Source organism: Rutilus rutilus (genome assembly GCF_951802725.1).
Source record: "Rutilus rutilus genome assembly, chromosome: 18".
Lineage (NCBI taxonomy): Eukaryota > Metazoa > Chordata > Actinopteri > Cypriniformes > Leuciscidae > Rutilus > Rutilus rutilus.
The window spans coordinates 35,646,094-35,670,900 of record NC_140231.1 but is presented as its reverse complement, the minus strand read 5'-3'; the positions used below and the strand labels follow the sequence as shown (position 1 = coordinate 35,670,900).

The window sequence follows — 24,807 nt, the reverse complement described above, 5'->3', positions numbered from 1 at the left end:
TGACATTGAAAGCTCCTCTCTCCGTATGCCACTAGAACTAGCTAGATTAAAGGCATAGTTCACTTTGAAATTAAATTTTGGTATGTTTTAGCTTACCTCAAGGGTATCCAAGATGTAGGTGTCTTTGTTTCCGCAGCAGATTCAATTTTGATATTTTTAGGTCAAACCGTTCTTGTTTGTCAGTCATTTCATGCAGGTCTACGGTCACTGTCTCAAAGAGCATGCACAGAGTCCAAATTAAACAATTCCCCATTGTAAGTACACATTGATGGCCTAAGACAAGAAACGAGCGGTTTGTGTGAGAAAACGAACAGTATTTATATCGTTTTTAAGGTTTGCTTCTTGAGCAGTATCGAAACATTTCAAGAAAAAGTTTGTCAATTTTGGACAGCTTTCCAAGCTCTTCCATTTTTGCACGCCTTCATATTCAGCACCACTATAGACACAATGAGACGTTCAGAGCATTTAAATCAAATGCATCGATTATTCAATGATCGTGCTTGTGATGGTGAGGGGCCCTCTAGTGTCCGGCGCCCTGTCCGGCAATTGCCAATATAAATGGAAACGGGTGGTTGGCGGATTGTTTTGGGAGCTGATTCATGACTGACCCCTGACCAGACTCCTATCGCTCTACACCTCCTGCATCTCCTCCACCTTCATGACCAGCGCCTGCCTCCACTGTGGTGATGATCGGTGACTATATATCGTCCAGGGGCTTTATATTTAATCATGGTGCAGGAAAACACTTGGATTTATGACTTTGTAAGATGCACACCCTCGAGTACACGAAACCAAAACTATGTGTTAGGATGTTCAAACGTTCAATTAAAAAAAGAAATATTCAAATATTCCATAAATATGAAAGCAGCAGCAGAACGTGACTTTCAAAATGCTTTCTAAAAATAATAGCAAAATATTTTTTTGGATAATTTCTATGCAACACTCATAATGTTATGGGTCATGCGCTTACATATTGTTTGTCAAAATATAGAATTATGGTTATATTATGATCATACAGAAGGTCAGGCAACAAGATGATGTTTGTTTGAAAAGTTATAATATGATTAAATATGCAAGTTGCTGTTGTCTGCACTGATTCAGACTAAAGATTATATGTAGTCTCAGCCAAACAATACATTGTTAACCGGTCAGAAATTTTTATCTTTTGATGCTTTGTGTTTTTCACTTTTAAAGACACGCCTACTTATGCTCAGCAGTTTCATAATGCTCTCTTGAATTTCTGCATTTTTTGTTATTCATTATGCTTTAGGAAGATTGAATACAGTTGTGGTGAACTTAATACCGATACCCATTGAGTCTTTAAAACTCTTTCTCATGCACACTAGTGTGTCAGTTCAAACCAGATGTGCCACTCCTGTACACTGATGTCCAGCACTTCTTACAGAAGCTCAGTTAGACTGTGATCTGAGGTATTCAGAGGCCAGAGCAACAGATCCTCCCAAACCTGATGTCCAGCACTTCTTACAGAAGCTCAGTTAGACTGTGATCTGAGGTATTCAGAGGCCAGAGCAACAGATCCTCCCAAACCTGATGTCCAGCACTTCTTACAGAAGCTCAGTTAGACTGTGATCTGAGGTATTCAGAGGCCAGAGCAACAGCATTCTGTTCACAGGTGGAAGTGGATCTTATAGCAAGATAAAGCGCCCCACACACACACACACACACACACACACACTGATCAGGAACATGATGAAGAGTTCAAAGTGTTTCCCCGGCCTCCTAAATTCACTAGATTCCTCATCTTCATATCAGATCTATATTTCTCCTCTGTCTCTGATCAGAACTCTAGTTTCAGCATCTAGTGGTCAAACAAGGTAACACATTTTAATCTTCAATGTCTCGAGTTTTTTTACAATTGCTTGAACACATTTCTCAGTGCTTTGGTCAGTCAGTCTCTGTGAGCTAAACTGAGGATCATTTATCATTGCTTTGGCATAAAATCATTCAAATGACATTCTTTTATGGAGGTATTTTTGGTGCAAAACTACTGAACGCCTGTGACAGTGAAATTTGTAGTTGTAGAGAATAGCCACACATGTGTATCAGTAAATTTGAAGTCACAGAGAGAAATGTTTTAAGAGTTGCAAACTTGTAGACTTTTTTTTATCTTCCACAAACACAACACAACAGTTTCACCTTCTCAAATTCTTCATTGCAGATGCACAAGTCCTATTCTACAAATCACAAATTAAGAAACTCATACGCTCACATTTTTGCTACAGTTGCTGCAGTGAATATGGTGCAAAACGCATTTAAACACCTGCATCAAAAAATGTGAAGTCACGGAGAAATTTAGCTCATCTGCACATCAGTATGTGAATTCATCCAATGAGAGTTGCACACTTGTAGAATATTTTCTCACAAATGTCTTGTATATTTTTCTAGCACAAACACAAGTACATAACTACAGCTGCTTGAATCTGCTGCGACTAATCTCAAACACTGTTTTTTTGCTTTCAAGTGACAAGTTTCGCGCGCTCTCCCTTTTGCACCAAGTGCACCGTGAAATGGGGGGCAAAAGTGAGTTGTGCATCTGTAGAGGCAGTGGGCGGAGCCTACATGAATATTCATGAGTTTCCCGGGCATGCGCGTGGAACTGCTCATTCTAGTTCACGCTCCTCGTTTCTCAGCAGGTTTAATGGATTGTTTCAAAAAAGGTAAATATAGTTTCAGCGCGAACTTAAACTACAATTGTGTATCGTTTTGTTAAATTCATAATGTTTTTATTAATTCGTCACTGACTGAATGATTGCTGGCATTCATTTCGTGTAGACAGGCCTAGCCTATATAAAGCACAGCAAACTTCAACTCGTTCATTTCGTTGTGCTTTTCCTCTGTACATTGCAATGCTTTAAACTGTCTTTTGTTATCATTTGTTGAATGTCACTGCAATAAAAAAATAAAATAAAAAAATACGTTCCACTTTTACCGTAAAACCAAAAATTCCAGAACACCTGAATGATTACAGCAACACTTATTTCCAACAGAAGAGCAGAATATTCCTAAATACATGAACCATTACCATTTAATTTGTTTATTGCTAAGCTCTTCTGATAACTTACCTTATGAAGCTTTACAACTGTGTCATCTCTGGGAAATAACTCCACAACCATATCCGTGTCCAAATAAACATTTTGCACCCTACACTGATGTTTCTCTTTGTCATGTTCTTTGACCTTATGTGTTGCTCTGTGTGCCTGGATGATACAATGATGACCATTGATACAAATGCATGATCTCCTTCTGACTTGAACTCTTGAAAATGAAACCTTTAAACTTTGTTGGATCAATGTTAAAACATGACATTCTGGCATTTAAGATTTGCATGACAAAAGTTTGGAATCACTATGATTTAAGAAATGTTATACTTTTAAAGCAGGCAAGGTCAATTTCCACACTTCATTAAGCAGCACAACCACTTTCAACTGTGATAATAATCAGAAATGTTTCTTGAGCAGCAAATCAGTATTAGAATAATTTCTGAAGGGTCATGTGACACTGAAATCTAGAGTAAAATGAGCTCTGCCATCACAACTTTAAAATAGAAAACAGTTGATACAAATATTGCACAATATTACTGTTAAATGATAAACTCGGATAAATGTAGTCTTGGTACCTTAGAGGTACCTTACCTTAGAACCTTACTAATACCAAACTTTTGAACAGTATATATTATTATATCAAAACCAAGCACAAGCACACCTTGCAATCAAAACATTAAAAATAATATTGTTTCATTATTTTGCCAGTATGTTTGTAAATATTTTTTTAGAACATCAAATTGGTGACTTATTATATTCCGTAAAATAATGCTAAGTGTTTTTTTATTTCTCATTTACAGCAACCTAGTTGTATCAAATGTAATTTATCCACTTTTGTCCATACAATTTTGTTTAATCCAAATTGTACGTATGTATTAAAGCAACACATTCATGCTTGAGTTTGGTCTTAAATGATTTGGCTTATTTAAACAAACAAGAATTTAAGAACAATCACACCAGGATATATTATATATATTTTAAAAAGTGTTAGCCCACAGATACATTTATGAGGGTTTATTTAATTTATTGCATTCAACAAATGATAACAATTAGTAAAAGCCACAGTTTTAAAGCTTCGCAAAGTGCAATTTATACGACGAGTTGAAGCTTTCTGTAGCTACTGTATATAGGCCTACACGAAGTGAATGCCAGCAATCATTCAGTCAGTGACGAATTAATAAAAACATTATGAGTTTAACAAAACGATACACAATTGTAGTTTAAGTTCGCGCTGAAACTATATTTACCTTTTTTGAAACAATCCATTAAACCTGCTGAGAAACGAGGAGCGTGAGCTAGAATGAGCAGTTCCACGCGCATGCCCGGGAAACTCATGAATATTCATGTAGGCTCCGCCCACTGCCTCTACAGATGCACAACTCACTTTTGCCCCACATTTCACGGTGCACTTGGTGCAAAAGGGAGAGCGCGCGAAACTTGTCACTTGAAAGCAAAAAAACAGTGTTTGAGATTCGTCGCAGCAGATTCAAGCAGCTGTAGTTATGTACTTGTGTTTGTGCTAGAAAAATATACAAGACATTTGTGAGAAAATATTCTACAAGTGTGCAACTCTCATTGGATGAATTCACATACTGATGTGCAGATGAGCTAAATTTCTCCGTGACTTCACATTTTTTATGCAGGTGTTTAAATGCGTTTTGCACCATATTCACTGCAGCAACTGTAGCAAAAATGTGAGCGTATGAGTTTCTTAATTTGTGATTTGTAGAATAGGACTTGTGCATCTGCAATGAAGAATTTGAGAAGGTGAAACTGTTGTGTTGTGTTTGTGGAAGATAAAAAAAAGTCTACAAGTTTGCAACTCTTAAAACATTTCTCTATGTGACTTCAAATTTACTGATACACATGTGTGGCTATTCTCTACAACTACAAATTTCACTGTCACAGGCGTTCAGTAGTTTTGCACCAAAAATACTTCCATATTCTTTTCTCAGTAACATAATGCATAAGACAGAAATTTGTCACGTTTTTTACAGTAATATTGTAGTGAAAGATATTCTGAATCTAAAAAATCAAATACTTTCAAAACAATTAGATGAAACTTGCACAGATAATCATATTTCAGTTCATCATCATCTGTACAACAGAGGAAAACTCTAATTTGTATACTTTAATATAAACATCGACCTAACATAAACTGAAGTGAATCATGAACAGCAGAAAATATTGTATAATACTCCTGTTATTTGTGTTTTTTTTATTTGTGTGTGTGTGTGTGTGTGTGTGTGTGTGTGTGTGTGTGTGTGTGTGTGTGTGTGTGTGTGTTGTGCGTTTAAAGGCATTGGGTTACAGCAGCTTCAAAACATCACTTATGATTCAATGTCAGAAATGTTAAAAGGTAATAAAGAGGACATTAGGATTTATAAAATATAATGTTTATTAATATGTATAGACTTATATTTTATAGGTTACAAAACGAAGTGAAATCTAAAATGTAATATTTAGAAGAATATGGTTCTAAATGGAAGTTATTGTTAATCAATGACTGTAAAAAAGGCTAGTAATAATTTATTAATGGGATTAAAAACACTGAACAACAGCTCATCATAAACACTGAGATATGACAAACACTGCAGTCATTCTTCATCACAGTATATACAGGATAGTGTGAGATATGGATTCATAAACACAGAGATAAGACTCAAGAAAACACAACAGGTTTAAATCCCCCCAAAAAAATATAAATTAGATTTTGCATGAAAATTAAACATGTTTTTGGTACCATTATTATTTTATTAATATTCCTATGATAATTAAAGTGTATGTGCATATTCTTATTACTCTAATGTGTAAAATGTACAAATAAATTATGTTTTATATATTTTTATGCGTGCTCAAAAAAAAAAGTAAATGCAAGAAAACCCCTTTATCCTTACAGGCTTCATTTTATAATGCAAAATATTGATCTTTTTATTATTTATTTCTTTAGTTTTGGGGTAAATTATAACTTGGACATGTTCTTGGGAGGTTTTTTGAAATTCACTCACAAACTAGTCATTGTTTCAGTTAAAAACTTGCATTTCTTGTTTTTCATAACATAAATCTATTTGATACACATATGATGCTACATTAATATTAACCCGTATACGCATTCATTGACTATCTATATGAAAAACAGGCAACATATGTGTATGCTTTAGTTAATAATGCGTGAAATCAATTTCTCTGATAATTAAACCACATCTCTTCATCTCTTTATTAGTGCTAATATTTAATCTAAGGACATTTTTAGTAATGTTTTAATTTCATCACAATATTGAGGCTGATCAGAATGTAAAGTTACTCCGGGAACTCGTGATATGTAAAAGTTGCAGTGAAGTAAAGTGTAAAGCAGACATGTCTTATGAAGTGTGATATGAAGATCATATGTTGCTGTAATACTGAATATCTCCAGTAGAGAGAGACACTGATCCACTGAACTGTGTGTCTGTAAACCTCTAAAGCTCCACTTCTCCTGTCTTCATGTGTTCAGTCAGAGCTCAGATGTGTCCTCTCTCATAATAGCTCAGATATCATCCTCTTCTTCTGTACAGGACTGTTGTTGAAGAGAGTTTGTCTGAGATCATACATGCACAGTTGTAAGACTAAAGACATGCTGGACTTTAGTGCAAATGCTTGGGTTTCAGAGTGACATTTTCAAATTGTTCCATAAATAAACACATATTTCATTAAAATGTCAAAGCAGAGTATGATTATCTTTTAAGAGTCAGACATTAACTTATATTTTTTCATTGTTTTGAAAACGAAGGCCTTCTGAGGGTAATCCGTGCGGTTTTGTCGTAAAAATATACATGTTTAAAACTTTATAAATGAAAATAACTGGCTTCCGGCAACGGTCGACGCACGTTCACGGGAGATGGATGCCGGCGTATGACGTAGCGTAGGAAGCGTCGTGACGTAGAACGAATATCCTCAATATCCTCTTCTCTAATATCAAAATCCTCTGACATTTTCTTTTAAATTCTTTTAAATACACGTTTTTTAAATCTCGGAAATCCTGAGTGGAGTTTTGTTTTGCTCTGCTCTCTGGCTGTGCTGTCGCGTTCGTTCTACGTCACGATGCTTCCTACGCTACGTCATACGCCGGCATCCATCTCCCGTGAACGTGCGTCGACCGTTGCCGGAAGCCAGTTATTTTCATTTATAAAGTTTTAAACATGTATATTTTTACGACAAAACCGCACGGATTACCCTCAGAAGGCCTTCGTTTATCCCCCTGGAGCCGGATGGATTACTTTTGTGAAGGATGCATGCACATTTTTGGGACTTGAAGCAGTGGACCCCATAACTTCACATTATAACCACTGAAAGATCTAAGACATTTTCTAAAATAACTGAAAATGTGTTCGTCTGAAAAATGATTGACATATGCATCTCGAACGGCTTGAGGGTGAGTAAATCATGGGTTTAATATCATTTAAATATCAGTTTAAATAACCATAACTTGCTCAATTTTCTACCGATTTTCAAACGGTTTGGTTTGTTATAAACATACATATACATGCATGCATATATATATATATATATATATATATATATATATATATATATATATATATATATATATATATATACACATACTTTTATAATATGAATATTACTATTATAATAAAATTTGAATTATTACATGTTTATTTGAACTTCTTCAGGGTTGGGCCATTTTCTAGGCTTGAAAGTAAATAAAAGAAAGAGCAATTATGCCTTTCCCACCAGAGGTGTCAAGTAACGAGAGAGAGAGAGAGAGAGAGAGAGAGAGAGAGAGAGAGAGAGAGAGAGAGAGACTTTAAGTAGTTTTGACATAATTATTTTTTATACTTTTACTTGAGTAAAAAGCTTGAGTTGATACTTCTACTTCTACAGAAGTCTTTTTAAACCCTAGTATCTATACTTTTACCTGAGTAATGAATGTGAATACTTTTGACACCTCTGTTTCCCACTGATGTAAAATTGCTGGGTAGCAGCTAAACTGTAACGTTAGCTGCTACTCACTCACAGCTTCTTGTTATTAGCCAGCAAATAACTAGTACAACCACATCCACAAAGATTGTAATTTGGACAAAAGATTAGTTGTCATAAAATCGTTATTGGTGTCAGTAAAACCTATAATTGAACAGCTCGATTGTGGTCTCAGCCTTAACTTGCGCAAGTAGCCGTGATACAAAACTATGTTGCACGATTAAGTCGTTTTTCGAAAAGAAAATCTGCAATTTCAACATATTCAAGCAGCCAGAATTATAGCCACGTTAATAACGTTTGTAAGAAACCAAACCGTTTGTAAATCCGTCAACATTTCAGCGAGATAAGAGTATTAGTGTTCGTGCAGATCACTCATCTTACATCAGGTACAGAGCTCGCCAGAAAGCCTGCCTGTGACAAGATGGCCGCCGGTGATGCCGTTCGAGACTCCGCCGTAAGACATCTAGGGTGCTTCTCAATTCTTATTTGTGCATCCTCGTTTCCTTTCCTCGCCTTTCCTTTCCTTTCCTCGAGGACGGAGAGATCGAATGAAAGCTTTTTTTATACATTGGAATCCTTGATCACTCGAGCGTCACTTCATCGCGTCATCAGCAGCGCTCAATGGATCTGCCCTTATGTTGTTGAAGTTTGTTTATTTAAGAAATTCATAATAAATAATAATAAAGCAAGATACCCTGTTGAAATATGTGAGATGTGTGGTTTATATAAACTGCAAAAGTAAAGTATAAATTAAAATGATTGTGACCGATGTGAAGGGGGAGGAGAATTTATACATGCGTCACGTTTAGTTGATACAACTCTTCTGTATAGGATACACCTGTGTATCCTCGCTCATGACTCCTCAGGAAGCTCCTCACTCCTCGATCCTCGACTCCTCGCGGTGCAATTAGAGAATTGAGATGTCCTTAAAGATGGCTGAGCTCGATCGGTTTCCGGGTCATAGGATGGAGGACGGAGGAGAGAGGAGACGAGGAGGGATATTGAGAAGCACCCCTAGCCATTATGGATATCTATGGGCTATACAATGTGACGAGTGGAAATAAGGTGTGGCCCCTTTAAGAGCTGCGCGCTCCCTGTTAAACTGTGTGCGCGCCTCGAGCACACAATGTATGTGGGTTATTTCTGTTTGATGCTCATTTTTTATTTATTTTGTTGATTCAGTAACGCTGTGAACGGTAGAGTGTGTGACAGACAGTTCCAGGAGATCCACTGGAGAATAAAGTGTGTGTTGTGAAAAGTCAATCGCCTCTGAGAGTCTGGCTGGCCTCTGATAACTCACTGAGCTTTCCATATTTCCCTCTGGACACAACGCGTTACAACAAGTTAACAGATCATTCCTTTACAGTATAACTTGCACCTCAAAGTGTGTGTGTGTGTGTGTGTGTGTGTGTGTGTGTGTGTGTGTGTCCGCTTCAGCTGTTGCTCTACTGAAGTTACTTGTTTAACCTGTGATTCTTTTCTTCCCTGGCTCTTTATCTTTTCTTCTTTTACTTTATCAATGATCATGTATTATGTGTAAACTATTCTAGATTAATTATGTTGGATATATGTGTGTGTGTGTGGGTGTCATATCAAAATTGCAGGCTTTCTAATAAAAATCAGTGTTTTTTGTTGTTATTGTTGCTGATTATTGACTGTTGAAAATCTATTTCTGTTATGAATTTTAGTGAAAAGGATTAGATGGATAAAGATTCAGACGAACACTGATCACAGGTCAGTCCTCACACCATTGATCTGCTATAAGAGAGTCTGCATTCAGCTCTAGGATCAGAGATATCAACATTCATAATAACATGTATGAGAATCTGTTTACATGCAGCGGCTCAGATTCCTGCAGTTCTGATCAACATCAGTGTATCGACCTTTCAACTCAAACTCATTTTCATTTCCACTCTGAATCCTCTGCTGTGTTGAGTGTGAGAGTGTGTGACATGTGTTGAGTGTGAGAGTGTGTTTAGTTGCACATCAACACAGACACACATCTGAGAATTGTTTCACAGCTTTTATTTGAATAACAGTGTTTCTGCATCTCCAGGATACAGTTTTAATGGAAACTGTGGAAACAGAACATTTACACAGTTTAACGGTCATCAGCATCATAAATCCTTTTCATTTTCAAAACATGTACGTTTATAACACTATACTTTATTAAATTTGTATCAAATTACAAGAAACTAGTTAACGTTGGGAGGGTATTTCTTTCTATTGACTGGCTTTATCAATCTCTCTCTATTATTATACATTTTTTTTCTTCTATTTCTGAAAGTTTCCTGAATATTGTGGAGTTTCTTTTGCTATTTGAGCAAATCGGAACACAAAAATATATATTAAATGTAGTCTTTACAGAAGTTTACCCAACTATGACAACTTACTGTATGCTTCTGAGAAACCTGGAAGTGTAACAGAAAGGGTCTATGGTGTGTGTAATTCTGAACGGTCACACTAAATACATCTCTATAACACGCATTGTGTTTATCGTGCAATTTATACGCGAAAATGAGTTTTTAAGTGCATATGATACGCATGTGTGGGTTTAGTCGTGGTGTGTGGGGTGAGTGTGTATTACATGCAATAAAGTGCATATCATATGCACGCGAAAAACATAAATCATTATAAAGATTATTATAGAAAACATATATTATAGAAATGCTGATTTTTTTTTTTTAAATACAGAAAACAGCAGCAACAACATGCTTCTCAGTTCACCATGAAAAATACTTGTTTTAACATGTAAAATGCAGATTGCTTTTTGTAAGAATGTTAAATGAATGGAAGCAATGTAATGCAAAATATGAATTTAAATAACACTTTAGATCTAGAAGAAAAATATAATACAACAGCAATATGCAAACAGCAATATGGGCAACGAAGGCTCAGTAAACGTGGAAAGAACGGAAAAGTAAAGGATGAGTCCCTGTTTTTATCCTTTGACATCACGAGTGAAGATGCCGTCAGGAGCCGGAGAGTCCAGACCAGACTTTAGTGGCTGTTTCTGAAAATAATAACAAGATACATTAATAATAAAGTCATAACTGAAAAACTGTAGCAACTGAAGCATCATAGATGCCCGTGTGAAATTATTATTAATACTCAAATCACATTCATCATCTTAAATATTATTGAATCATTTTTAAATATTAGCCTACTACATGTTAAAATGATGGGTAACACTTCACAAGGTTCATTAGTTAACATAAACTAAAGATGAACAATACTACTACAGCATTTATTAGTCAAGTCTCCTTTATTTATATAGCACTTGTTTCATAATCTTAATCTTAAGATTGAATCTTAGTTAATATTAATTTCAACGTTTACTAATACGTTATTAAAATCAAAGGTTGAATTTGTTATCATTAGTTAATGCACTGTGAACTAACATGAACAAACAATGAACAGCTGTAACTAACATTAACAAAGATTAATAAATAAATGTATTGCTCATTGTTAGTTCATGTTAGTTAATACATAAACTAATGTTAACTAATGAACCTTATTGTAAAGTGTTACCAAACGATATGTCATTTTTCTTTGTCCAGACATTTTTTTTCATACATGATCAAGTAAATATTACTATTGAAATATTGATGATTTCCACTACAAAAATGATGTTCTTGCTCAGTATTTTTGTCTTGTTTTCCAGTACATATATCGAAACATTCATTCAAATGAAGTGAGTTTATGATTAAAACAAGAACAAATCTCTGCCAAAGTGGGCAGAAAAAGAAATCCATTGTTTAATCCATTACAATCAAGACTTAATATCTTCAGTCATTTTGCTTCTCCAGTAAATGTATATTGATTTAAAAATAATCTTGTTTTATAAAACAAGACAAAAGTACAAAAGAAAATATATCATTTTTTTGCAGCAATGTTACTTTGTTTCCTCTCTGCTTATGATGTATCAATATCTCACCTGATATTTGGTCTTCTCTGACACATCAGAAGGACACTTTACAGTGGAGACTGAGGATACACACACATCTGGTTATCTTCATAGTTTAATACAGCAGATTAATTCATTCTACAAATCAAGCACATCCACAGACAACATCAGAACAAGGAAATAACTGTGTAATGTACAGTAAGAAAGAGTCTGATGTCTTTCCAGGAGATATGCTACTGTTTTACTGTGCAGTTGATAAAGACTTTCATACGCTAATAATAAAATATCAGTATTGGATATAATATTATATTTAGATGGGTTTAATAATATTTAGATGGGTTTAATTATTCAGAATACCATGAAATGAATGTCGAATGAGTGTAATGGATCTGTGTCCTCACAGAAGAATGAAAGGGTTAATCACAACGTTAAGCACTTTACGGTAACACTTTATTCTGGTAGTCTAAACTAACTTTGCAACATGTCTCAGAGTATTAGTGTTGATTAGTGTTGATGATCAGAAGATCCACAGTTTGGATTGTGACCGGCTGATATAGTTTTACTCACAGTTCGGTCTTAAATCATACAAGCTTCTCCATCTGATGAGGTTTACATTTTCACTGGTGTGTGTTTTCATCTCTCTCTCTCCTGTCTTCATGCGTTTACTCATTTATTATTCATTCATTAATCTCTTCTCTGGAGTGACACTGTAGCAGAACAGCAAATAATAAATCACAAATGACATCAATTAAAGTATTTCATTTAAAGATCAAATAATGCAGTGATTAAATCCATATAAAAATGTTTGATTACAAAGTTCCTCAGTAGAGTACGCATAATTAAATCAATTTCTGCCTTAAAAACACACATTCATATTTTAAAATGATGTTCAAATATATCACCTGTGATGAGAGGAAATATAGGATTATCCAGCGTTCATGTTTATAATCTCTGAATGTGATAAAGTCACACACTCGCAGTGAACGTCTGAGGAGAATTTTTCTTCAGAATCTGGACTTGTGTGTTTAGTGAAACTTTGGGATTGCTTGGTTTGATGGGCGGGACATGGGCATTACTGGAAACTGTCAGACCGGGTTTCATGATCACATGATCACATGGCCACACCCTTCATCTGTTTTCACCAGATTCACAGATTTCTGTGTCTGTGTGGATTCTGACATTTATGGTTTCATTAAGTGAACAAAATGACACATAAACAAAACTGATCGTGAACATTTTTTTTTAATAAAATAAAAAAATATAAAAGACACCAGCCTTTCTGTACTGGCAACAGGAAACTTTGTGCAAGATTTACACAAACGGTAGGCTACTTAAAAATACTGGAAAATAAGTTTTACTGAAAAAAAAATATATATAGTCAGTGTTGGGCATGTTATTTGAAGTAATTATAGTTACTATACTTCTCACAAATTACAGTTACAAGTTACATCCTTATAAAAGTACTAATTACCAGGGAAAGTAACTATTGCGTTACTAAAAAAACGTTTAAAAAAAAAATCCAATATTTCAAATAACTTGGATGCCCTCAATATTAAATGTTAAATGAATGAAATGACTAAATAGAATAAATTACTAGTATAAAACATTGTACACTAATCTACACTATTTGAATGTTGCTATTGGACAATGTGAGAGACGCCTATTAAATTCAATATATTATTGTAAATATTGTCAATACTATCTGAACAATAAAACACAATAGATGATTTAGAACTTTTAATATTTATTGCACAGGCCACAACTGGCCACAACTCGCTCGCGCTTAGACACACTCGGTCTCTCGCGGCGTTCGCCTCGCTTTTGTCCAGTCCGGCGCCTCATAAACACACACACACACACACACACACACCAGAGAAAAAACTTTGCAGGTCCTATGGCTGAGACTCGGATGAAAACCGCTTCAGTGAGATTAACGCTGAAGTTTATTGTCAGTAACGGTAACGGCGTTGTAACACGGGAACAGTCATTCGTTTGATTATACTCGTTACATAAACAAATAACGCCGTTAGTAACGTGTTTTATTTATAACGCCGTAATTCCCATCACTGTAGTCATAAATATTATGTACCAAAATCACATAACCGATCCAACAACGAATCAGATCCTCTTTCTCTTATTTCCTCTTCAATGCTGTTCGTGTCTAGAGAGAAAAAACAAACAAAAATAATTGTCAAATATGAACATCTTTTATCATTCCTTAAAACAATTCAGTTCTTTGACTTTTCATTCAGCAAAGCAATCCCAAAAACATTCACTGTTTGGATCTTTGGTGATATTTGTACTTACAGTCTGAACAGCAGCTGCTCCATCACAGCACCCTGGAACACTTAGAACAGTTCTAGAAATAGTTTCTCTTATTTATGTGATGGCAATGAGATACAGCCCAAATGGGGCGGGCACATTATTATGATAGGTTTATCTGATACGCTTATAGAGAAATGGGGCGTGCACATTTGGTTTTCGCCCTGCTCACACTTACTCGTACTGGACTCAGAGTGAACCTTCCCCCAGCATATCTTACTGGAAAAACCCCAGGGACTGGTTTAGTGTTCAGGGGTGGAAAACACCATGACTCATGCGGAGAAGTGGAGAAGTTTCCCAGAAACACAAACATGACAGAAACTACTCTGTTCCTATTTTCTTTTTATACTCCAGGACATTTCATGTGCACATGATACTCAATCACATGATTTATATTGTGCTTATTGGATGGTTTTGCCATGCAAATGTGTTTAAATGCTTTTATACTGTCCAAAACATTTTATTCAACACTGTCCACTGTCTGAAAAAATAATAATGATAAAAAAAAACACATTGTTTTATAGTGCTCATTTGAACTAATATTCATTTTCTGAGCAATAAAGTGTTAAGTAACGTGGTACAATATAAACTCGTATAAAGAGGAATAATTCCAGCAAACAGACTTTAATCTCAAACACCCGGAAAAAGGAGAAAACCACATGAACATTAACGAGAACTGACACAGACTAAAGGAGAACTGAGGGTTTAAATATACAGAGCAAAAAAAAAAAAAAACAAGGAACTTTAATATTAAATGAACAGGGCAAAGGTGAATGACAACAGACTGAGGAAACGCATCACAGACTAAACCCAGAAACACAATGTAACAGACCGTCATAACATGTAACACAGTCTTACTGATTTCATTCTTTCCCCAAATCTTCATGATTGTCAACATCTCATTTCTTAACATGTGTTAACTAACATGAACTAAACAGTGTTTTTTTTTACAACATTTAATAACTTTTGTCAATGTTAGTTAATTAAAAATGCAATTATTTATTGTGTGTACATCAACTAATGTTACCAACTTTTGATCTTAATAATGTATATGTTGAAATTAACATTTACTAAGATTGATATGCTGTATAAGTATTGTTCATTCTTAGCTCATGTAAACTAATGTAATTAACTAATGATAACTTATAATGTTACCCAAAGTTTAGATAAGGTGTAAGTGAGAATGTCCAGAAAGGAGGAATATCTGATGAGGAAACCATTGCATGAACAGTGTGAGTCTTTTATATTGTGTCGTGATCTAATTCTTTAGAGAAAGATGTAAGTGCTTCTACAGATGTTACTGTTAGTTTATATTTCTTTATCCTATTTCACATATTTCTCTATTTCTGATTATATATCTGGAGCTTCTCGTTGTATCAGTGCTATCACCGGGACTTTTACATTACAGAGTCGATAGTTTTATCCTCATTATAGACATACTGATCATATAGAAATCAAATGTGTTTCTGCTTCATATGAGACACATGATGATCCTGTAATATAATCTGATCAGATGAGAGTCTCTTTCTGCTTCATATGAGACACATGATGATCCTCATTGAGCTTCAGATCAGATTCTCTGATTTCTCTTCACTGTCTCTGATCCTGAAACTAAAGGCCTTTGAGTTTGTGAATCTAGTGGCGCCATCTAGAGGACAGAAGTGGTTTTAACATCAATCTTCTGTGGAGTAACAATACAGATACAATTTACAGACATTCACTGACACTTAGACCTAATGCCTTTTTTACTTTTTTATATTTTAATGCCTTAATTCTGTTTAATGCAATTGGTATTTTGCAGTCTCAAATGAAACCAGTCTTCAGAAGAGGCCAATGTTTAATAACTATAGGTTTCAAATAACACTAAGTTTCATATGGAATTGAAGAGTATCCTCTCTCTCTCTCTCTCTCTCTCTCTCTCTCTCTCTCTCTCTCTCTCTCTCTCTCTCTCTCTCTCTCTCTCTCTCTCTCTCTCTCTCTCTCTCTCTCTCTCATTAGAGCCCTAATTAAAACAACAACACTAGTTTCTCCACAGAAGAGTTTATGATATCCCCTGTATAATGTCCTATAACTTGTTAAATTTGACCTCATTGTTTTGGCAGTTGAACAGAAAGAGTGAATGTACATATACTCTAATAATAGAGTTTCTTTTTTATATATATAGTTATGTTTGTGTGAGTCGAAAAGGCATTGGGTTACAGCAGCTACAGAGCAGTTTTATATATTTATTTATGTTTCAGTGTCAGTAATAGAGAGGTAATTAATAGGATATAAAATACTGTAAAAATCATCATAATAAAAAGACAGTTATATTTAATGTAATAATGGGTGTAGTGTGTGAGTTCAGCAGTAGGGGGCGGTAATGCACTAATAATGATGAGTGGGCGGAGCCTCTGTTCATGTGGGCGGGGTTTGTGTATCTGACTGCAGCCCTGCACATCTGTGGTTTCCTGCAGGTGTGTGTGTGAGTGTGAGTGTGTGTGAGTGTGTGTGTGTGTGTGTGTGTGTGTGTGAGTGTGAGTGTGTGTGTGTGTGTGTGTGTGTGTGTGTGTGTGTGTGTGAGTGTGAGTGTGTGTGTGTGTGTGTGTGTGTGTGTGTGTGTGTGTGTGTGTGAGTGTGAGTGTGTGTGTGTGTGTGTGTGTGTGAGTGTGAGTGTGTGAGTGTGCGTGTGCGTGTGTGTGTGTGAGTGTGAGTGTGTGTGTGTGTGTGTGTGTGTGTGTGTGTGTGAGTGTGAGTGTGTGTGTGTGTGTGTGTGTGTGTGTGTGTGTGAGTGTGTGAGTGTGTGTGTGTGAGTGTGTGTGTGTGTGTGTGTGTGAGTGTGCCCTTGTTTATATTACATTGTGGGGACCAGCCAGCGGTCCCCACTTTTCAAAAGGCTTATAAATCACACAGGATGAGTTGTTTTGAGAAAGTAAAAATGCAGAATGTTTCCTGTGATGGGTAGGTTTAGGGGTAGGGTTAGTGTGTGTGTGTGTGTGTGTGTGTGTGTGTGTGTGTGTGATGGGTAGGTTTAGGGGTAGGGTTAGTGTAAGGGGACAGAATATACAGTTTGTACGGTATAAAAACCATTACGTCTATGGAGAGTCCCCACAAAGATAGTGAACCAGACATGTGTGTGTGTGTGTGTGTGTGTGTGTGTGTGTGTGTGTGTGTGAGTGTGTGTGTGTGTATAGCCGCTTTTCCACCGAAATTACCCGGAACAATTTGTCCCAGGAACTTTTTTCCCAGGAACCTTTTTTGCCCCAGACCGGTTGCTTTCTGCGTTTACACCGCGGTCTAAAGTACCGGGAAGGTAAACTGCGCGCAACTGCTCCTCCCAGTCTGCGACGGACAGTAATCAGTTTTGAGCGCCACATTTATAAGTATGGAGGAGATTCAAACTGTGCTGCAGTTATTGGTTTACTAACGAGGTAATTAACATAACAAAATAGACGAGCACTGATACTAAAGCGTGTTCAGAAAGCTCGTGTGCGTATAAAATTAGACAAGGTACGTTGTGAGATGACTGGGACGAACACGCAAAAATTTCCTTTTGCACAAATACTCTTAAAAAAAGCCTGAACCCCGTCTATCAATCATAAATAGTGGCAGTCTTGTAAATAGTTGTTTGTTACCAACCTCAAAGCGCTATTTCAATCCTGTTATAGTAAATTTGTAACATGGTTTGCCTTGCAATAGATGACAATGTGCAAACATAATGACTTAATATTAAAAGCTGTGGCAGAAAAGAGACGAGCACTGATAAAGCGTGTTCAGAGCTCGTAATGCTAACGTTAGATATAAAATTGTATGTTATCAGCTATTGCGGACATTGGCCGTGAGATGGCTGTGACGAACGCGCAGAAAGTTTCCTCTTCCACAAATACCCAAATAATAAAGCCTGAAACTCGTCGCCAGTCCCCCAGTTTTTTTTTATTAAATTCCATATTTGCAGACAGACAACTTTACTGCATGAAGCCACTTTTTAAAAGGGAGGTTAAAAATAAAGAAAATGCTGCGTGGAGTCATCCAACCAAAATGCGGCGTGAACACAACCAATCAGCTTGTGCAGCGCACAAGTCCCACCCCTGAAAGTTCCTGAACTTTGAAAAAGTACTACCTCATGAGCAGGGACTATCGGAGGGGGAAATATTTACCCGGAACTTCATTTAGACCCTGGTTCCTGCGGTGTAAACACATCGAGTACCAGCCCAAAGTTCCTAGTTCCTGGGGAAAGTTCCTGCGGTGGAAACGCGGCTTATGTGTGTGTGTGAATCTTCTCTCACTCTTCAGCTCTGATGAATCCTGCTCCACTTCTGCTGGAGAAACGAACACTGAATTCTCCTCGAGACACTGAACCTGATCCACTGTAACACATGATCATCAAACACTGAGAAACACTGAAGAACAGCTCATCATAAACACTGAGATATGACACACACTGCAGTCCTTCTTCATCACAGTATATACAGGACAGTGTGAGATATGGATTCATAAACACAGAGATCAGTCTCAGGAAAACACGGCAGGTTTAATTAACCCCAGAGAAATAATCAATTATATTTAGCATATTTAACATTTTTTTAATACCATTAATATATATATATATATATATATATATATATATATATATATATATATGAAAGAAGATCATACACACACACATTATTGATTTCTATTTAATTCTCAATACTATAATATAGTTTTTAATTAAAAAATACAATTTCTTTAAATAAAATAAGTCTCATTGGTTTCACCACAGGGGTCATCTGGTGCACAACACGTTTATGGAAACCTCAATATTAATATCTCGGCTCAGGACGGCTTCAGCTCCTAAAGCTGATCTCCAGTTTCAAGGTACAGAAACATTCTGCACATCTTCCGACTTACAACTTCAGTAAATCATATGATCAAGATCAAGATCGCTTAAAGCTCCACATTTACGGCCAATTTACAACAGAAGGGACTTGAGTCTAAGTCTTTTTAAGGGGTACCTAGTGTGCTTTATGATTACATCAGCGCGATCTGATTCATACGTGATCATACTGGTAATCTACAGAGCACTGGTAATGTTACAACTTCTTTACTGGTACACACATGATCTCCTAGCGGTAATTTACCATAAAGACTGTATGTGTGAAGGGGTTAAAGTGACGTGTTTTCACACTTGTGTAGATTCAACAGCTCTGTGTGTTTGTGACTGTGAATGTTCTGCTGGTGCCATCAGTGTCATGTTGATGTCAGTCTTCATTAAATATAGCTCACATCCTCAGAGCGCACAGATCTGATCAAATGAGCTTTTGATTTTCATAGCCATTACTGAGCTGCAACCTCACAAATTCAACAATGTCAATGGAAAAATTAGTGAATATCTCAGCAAATTCTCATATTTCCATAAAACTGCACAGATATGGAAAGTGTGTTGGTCAGTGGTGTCCAGTTCTGCTGATGAAGGATCAGTCATGCAGTGTTCATCTCCACACCTCAACACACGGGATTCTGGTCATCATGAAGAGCTTGATTCGCTGGTTTAGGTGTGTTTGATTAGGATCGGTTAAGCTGTGTTGTGAAAATGTGTCTTTTCTAGTTGTTAGGAATTAGATGTGGAGAGATGTGAACATTTAATAAACATTTATATAGTATTACATAATAATGTAACAGTGCCTTAACCATGAACTTGATCTTTCTTGATATTACATGATTATTATAATATCCCTATATGCAGAGATGGGCATAAATACATGGAAATTTATTTAAATACAAATACAGTATTTTGAAAATACACAAAACATGTGAAATTGTCCATCCAGTGCAGTATAGGTCACAGTGAATGAAGAAACTACACAGGCCTACTGACTTATTCCTAATCACATCTCTGCCCTCTCTTTCTTTCTTTCTTTCTTTCTTTCTTTCTTTCTTTCTTTCTTTCTTTCTTTCTTTCTGGCACTTACAAATAATCTTATCCATCTCTTATTTGCTGCCCTCACCATATGGGTTTAAGTAGGACTTAATCTCCCTGTGATTGTTTTGGGCTATTGAGCCTGGTTTAGGAGAAACTTTTGGGCAAACCACAATTCACCAAATTCCCCAAATCCCCCCCACCCCCCCCCCCCCACCCCCCCCCCCCCCCCCCCCCACAGAGTAATGATCAATGATGCAAACACAATTCAAATCTGCTGTAAATCAGCTTTAGACATACAATATTTTAGTTGAATTCAGTTCAGTGTTGTTTCAGTTCGGTTTAATAATGTGTAAAATCATCAATTACGAAAAGAGTTCAATTCCACAATAAATCAAACAGTGGAGAAAACAGTGATGTCATCATCAGCTCAGTCCGAGTCTCATCCAATAGTGTCATCAGCTCTAAATATACACGTGTACTATACAAAACATTGCTGTAGTGTTGTTAACTGCTGCATTATTCAGTCAAAACTCATTTACCTCGCTTGCTGATTTTGATCAAATATGTTCACATTTATGCATTTGGCAGACACTTTTATCCAAAGCGACTTACACTGCATTTCAAGCTACACATTTACATTCTTGTCAGTTCTTGCTTTCCCTGGGAATCGAACCCATGAAACCCATCGTACCGCTCTACTGTCAGAGCTACAGGAAAGCATGTCCTATATTCATGCAATCCAAACATGTACTATATAAATATAAAATCCATTCATACACATTCATCTTATATACTGTAACAGTGTCTGAACCATGAACTTATTATTTGTTGAGAAAGGAACATGATGGAGAATATTTATCAGGTTAGATGAATCACACTGCTGCTTTCTGAAAGGAGAAACACAGAAATATATATAAATATAACACAAAGATCAATATAACATCAGATTTCTGCTTCAGTTTTCAATATTTCTCTGTATATGATGTGTGTGTCTCACCATTTCTGTGAATAAAACATCACAATGAATCAGTGAAACATGAGAAACTGTGAATGAAGAACACAAACATCAGATTATTCATACTCAAACAGCGATAATTAATAAATCAGTGTCACTGATGGAAATATCTGCCAAAAGCTTACAGTTGTGGATATACATCTACTTACAAGTTGCAGAATCTACAAAATGTGGGTATTTTTAACGAAATGAATAAGAATAAGCATAAGAGACCTTAACTTAATTTCACGTGTGCTGCTAAAAGATGTTTTAATAAATATGGTAAAATAAAAAAAATAACTATATAAACTTATGACCACAACTGTAATTTGCTTCTTGCTTTTCCAATATAGAAAATTCATAGTTTAGAATTGATTTTACACATTTTAGACACCAGAGAAAATTAAAACTGTTGATGATGAAATATGACAGTTTTATATTAAACATCATAAATACTCACAGTTTGGTTTTCCGCTATTAATGCTGCTTTGTCTGACTAGACTCGGCGTCTTTTTCTGTTTTGGTTCATTAGATTGTAACATTTTGTCCTTTTGGTTCCCCATTCTTCTCTTTCTCTGTTGTGTGTAATTATTCTGTAGTTTGTGAAGCTCAATACATGTCCTCCCATGCTGTAATTTATCTGTTCAAAAGAATACAGTATCAGTTCAGAGTGAAGTTTAACATTAGTTAAAGCTGCAGTCCGTAGCTTTTCCTCTTTGTCGCCATCTCTGTTCGAAATCTGCAATTGCAGTTATTTGCGGTATTATCAACTTTACGTGGGATGTGCATCGGCATGAAACAGCGCGGAGGAATCCACTGCGCCGGTGTGGATACGGGCTTTCAGAATCACAGAATATACTTTTTGGAAGTATGATCAATATTAGAATCGGAAAATGTTCTGAACAAGTAAGTAACATCCACTTTTGTTCTGACCAACTAAGGGGAAAAAGCATTGCAGTAAATCACGCTGATTAAATCTAACGATCGCTTATATCATGTCAAACCGTGCAAATCATAGAAGCAGTTATTTTGTGCAATCATAGTGCTATGAAATAAACGGTGTATGAACGGAATCCCTGTTATGCATAAATGTTTTATAATATAACATAATATAAACATCTTACGACAGGAAAATGTTCATTTTACCGATCTGATTCAGATCCAGTACTTTACAACGGAGGAGGTAAAGGTGCATTGCTCTCTCTCATAGCTAGCACAAAATAATTCATATTTACCATAATAGCAAAACGAGAAAGGCCCAACAAAGGAAACTCCGTAACCTGTGTAAATTAAGCTAGTAAATTAAGTGTGCTACTATTACATAATTAAACTAATGAAATGTCTTACCTGTCTAGCACAAATAAGCCGAATCTGCGTCCGTTTTGAACCCCTTTAAAACACGGAGTTCAGTGATACTTCAGAAGCCCTGCCGATGTTTATCCTTGTGTTCGCATGGGCCGTTTACAGTCTCTTTTTTTCTGTAGCCACTCCGAAGTCTTTTGGGTTTTACAACGGGTGAATCTCCAGTTGTCGCTGGTGTTTGTCATTTGAAACATTCTGGATCCGCTATAAGTGTAATTATTTCAAGTGCTGTGAGAAAAGGTTATAAATCTCCTTCTCCAACATCCTCACACTCATAGTCTACTAGCCGGGACTCTTCTTTATGTGGACAGATGTGACGTAACGACGCAAAGACAAGCTCGAATTTCCCTCGGAAATCCACCAGTACCACTGGAATTAAAATCATTATTACAAGCTTACCGTTTTGAATCGAGCTACGGCAAGCAGAGAGTTTTGAACACTGGCTGGTTATGTTTATTATTATTATTATTATTATTATTATTATTTTGGATAATTTTGAACACAAAAAAGTTACGGACTGCAGCTTTAATGATTGTTGAGCAATACAGGTTTACATTTCAGTTTCACTATAATAGAGACATAAATGTCTCAATTTAAATTAATTAATTAATAAAAATCTCTTTACAAAACAATTAAAGATAAAGTGTTTTAGTTACCTTGAGATGAGCAGAAGAGAGGACACATTCAGCGCAGATCTGAGAGATCACACAGCTCAGAAACATCAGCTTTTATAGTGTGTGAAGGTTTCTCTCCTCCCTCTGGTTATATATAGTGTCAGCATGAGTTATTATAATCACTGGAATATCTGGAAACTCATGCCCAGTCTCAGTCATATGTCAAAGTTATTCAAGCCACACACTCCCACCTCAATACTTTCTGTTTTATTCTATACTTCATATTTCTATACTAAAAAAACATGATCTCTTTTTCTTATCTGAAGTTCCTCCACAGAATATCACTAAAAAAGTGTTTCTCACCATATCTGTCCATCACAACCTTCATGGACTCCAGAAAATGATGATACTTGTTGTATCCAAAATGGTCAATGTTTATGATAATATCTTTATTCATATAATTTATTTTATTAGTTATACTTTATATATTATTATTATTATTTTAGATATTATTGATTTCTTTTATCATATATTGTCTACTATATGCTGTGATATGTTTGATTATTTCTTCTGTGCTGTAAGTGTATTTTAATTGATTACGTGGTGTACCTTTGTATCAAAATATGTCTGTGTCCATCTCTACAGACATGAGATAATGCAAGATCTTCCATATTCTCTTAAAGCTCTTAAAGCTGTCACCTCATATATCTATTTTCATCTATCTTTGACTTTTGACCAGTCACTCTGACCTAGCCTTTACACCAACTATGACATAATGGATACATAAATATGTTTGACCTTTTCTTATTAGACAAAAACACAAGCGTTACGCCCCATATGATTTGTGTTTTGGAGTTCCCTTTCGAAAGAGAACTCACACTCCTCGATGACTCTTTGGGGAACGCCTCGCGCGAACCGTGTCTGAAACGCTTATCTAATCATGACTAATACACTAGTGCGACCCAGAAAGGGGAGTCTGGAGAACACGTCACCAGCTTTTCATCTTCAGGGACTGTTTTGTTTGTAGCTTCAACCTGAAAAATGTGTATGGATCTGTGTCTAAGATATTTGACACCTGATGACACACACAGCTTGTGCGTTTACTGTTCGGGCTCAGAGCACGTACGATCAGTTCTTGAGGGAGCTGATGTCCCTGTGAGTTTTTCCCTTGAGAAAACTCTGCTCTCGTCTGCTCTCTTCCCGAGGGAACAGGACAGACCAGACTGTCCCAGTCGATTCAGGTCCCGCTCGCGCTGAGCAGAGACTGGAGCCGTGGGGTTTCAGAGGGAGTTTCTCGCCGAGGAGTGAGAGAGTTGTTAATCTCTCACGCCACTCGGAGACTCACGAGTTTGAGCTGCTGGATGAGTAAGTGTTGCCACTAACATCCTCTGATCTGACAGCGAGTGCTCTGCTGGATATTAAAATAACCAGTCCAGGAGAAAAGGAGATGCTGATGAGGTTGAAGAGGATTTACAACCCGAACCCCCACAGCCTCCCTGCCCCGCGGATGATGAGTTATTGAGTGTTATGTAACGCGCTTCAGTGAGGCTTCAGCTGCTGTAGGAGCACGTAAGGGTAATGTGGGGGTTTCCTTGCTAAAACACCAGAAGGTTCAACATGGTTTCCCCCAAACATTTCAGATGATTTATTTCTAAAGCGGTTTCACTTGTTGTTTGGAAAACAGTGTC

The 24,807-nt window shown here is 36.3% G+C and overlaps 4 long non-coding RNA genes across 4 annotated transcripts in view; all 4 read right to left on the bottom strand.

The window, feature by feature from the left end:
- The window catches only part of LOC311277362, a 117,766-nt gene that overhangs the window by 1,621 nt on the left and 91,338 nt on the right, over window positions 1-24,807 (bottom strand). The gene's annotated exons all lie outside the window — the stretch shown is intronic.
- LOC311277528 lies at window positions 10,155-12,985 on the bottom strand. Its single transcript, XR_014625283.1, has 4 exons — window positions 12,849-12,985; window positions 12,514-12,653; window positions 11,977-12,026; window positions 10,155-11,052 (listed from the first exon to the last, which is right to left on the bottom strand). It is a non-coding gene; the product is annotated as an uncharacterized lncRNA (long non-coding RNA).
- Window positions 13,669-14,306, bottom strand: LOC311277453. The gene is made up of 2 exons (XR_014625264.1): window positions 14,254-14,306; window positions 13,669-14,107 (listed from the first exon to the last, which is right to left on the bottom strand). It is a non-coding gene; the product is annotated as an uncharacterized lncRNA (long non-coding RNA).
- LOC311276648 lies at window positions 20,469-23,214 on the bottom strand. The gene is made up of 4 exons (XR_014625109.1): window positions 23,162-23,214; window positions 21,604-21,783; window positions 21,147-21,193; window positions 20,469-21,036 (listed from the first exon to the last, which is right to left on the bottom strand). It is a non-coding gene; the product is annotated as an uncharacterized lncRNA (long non-coding RNA).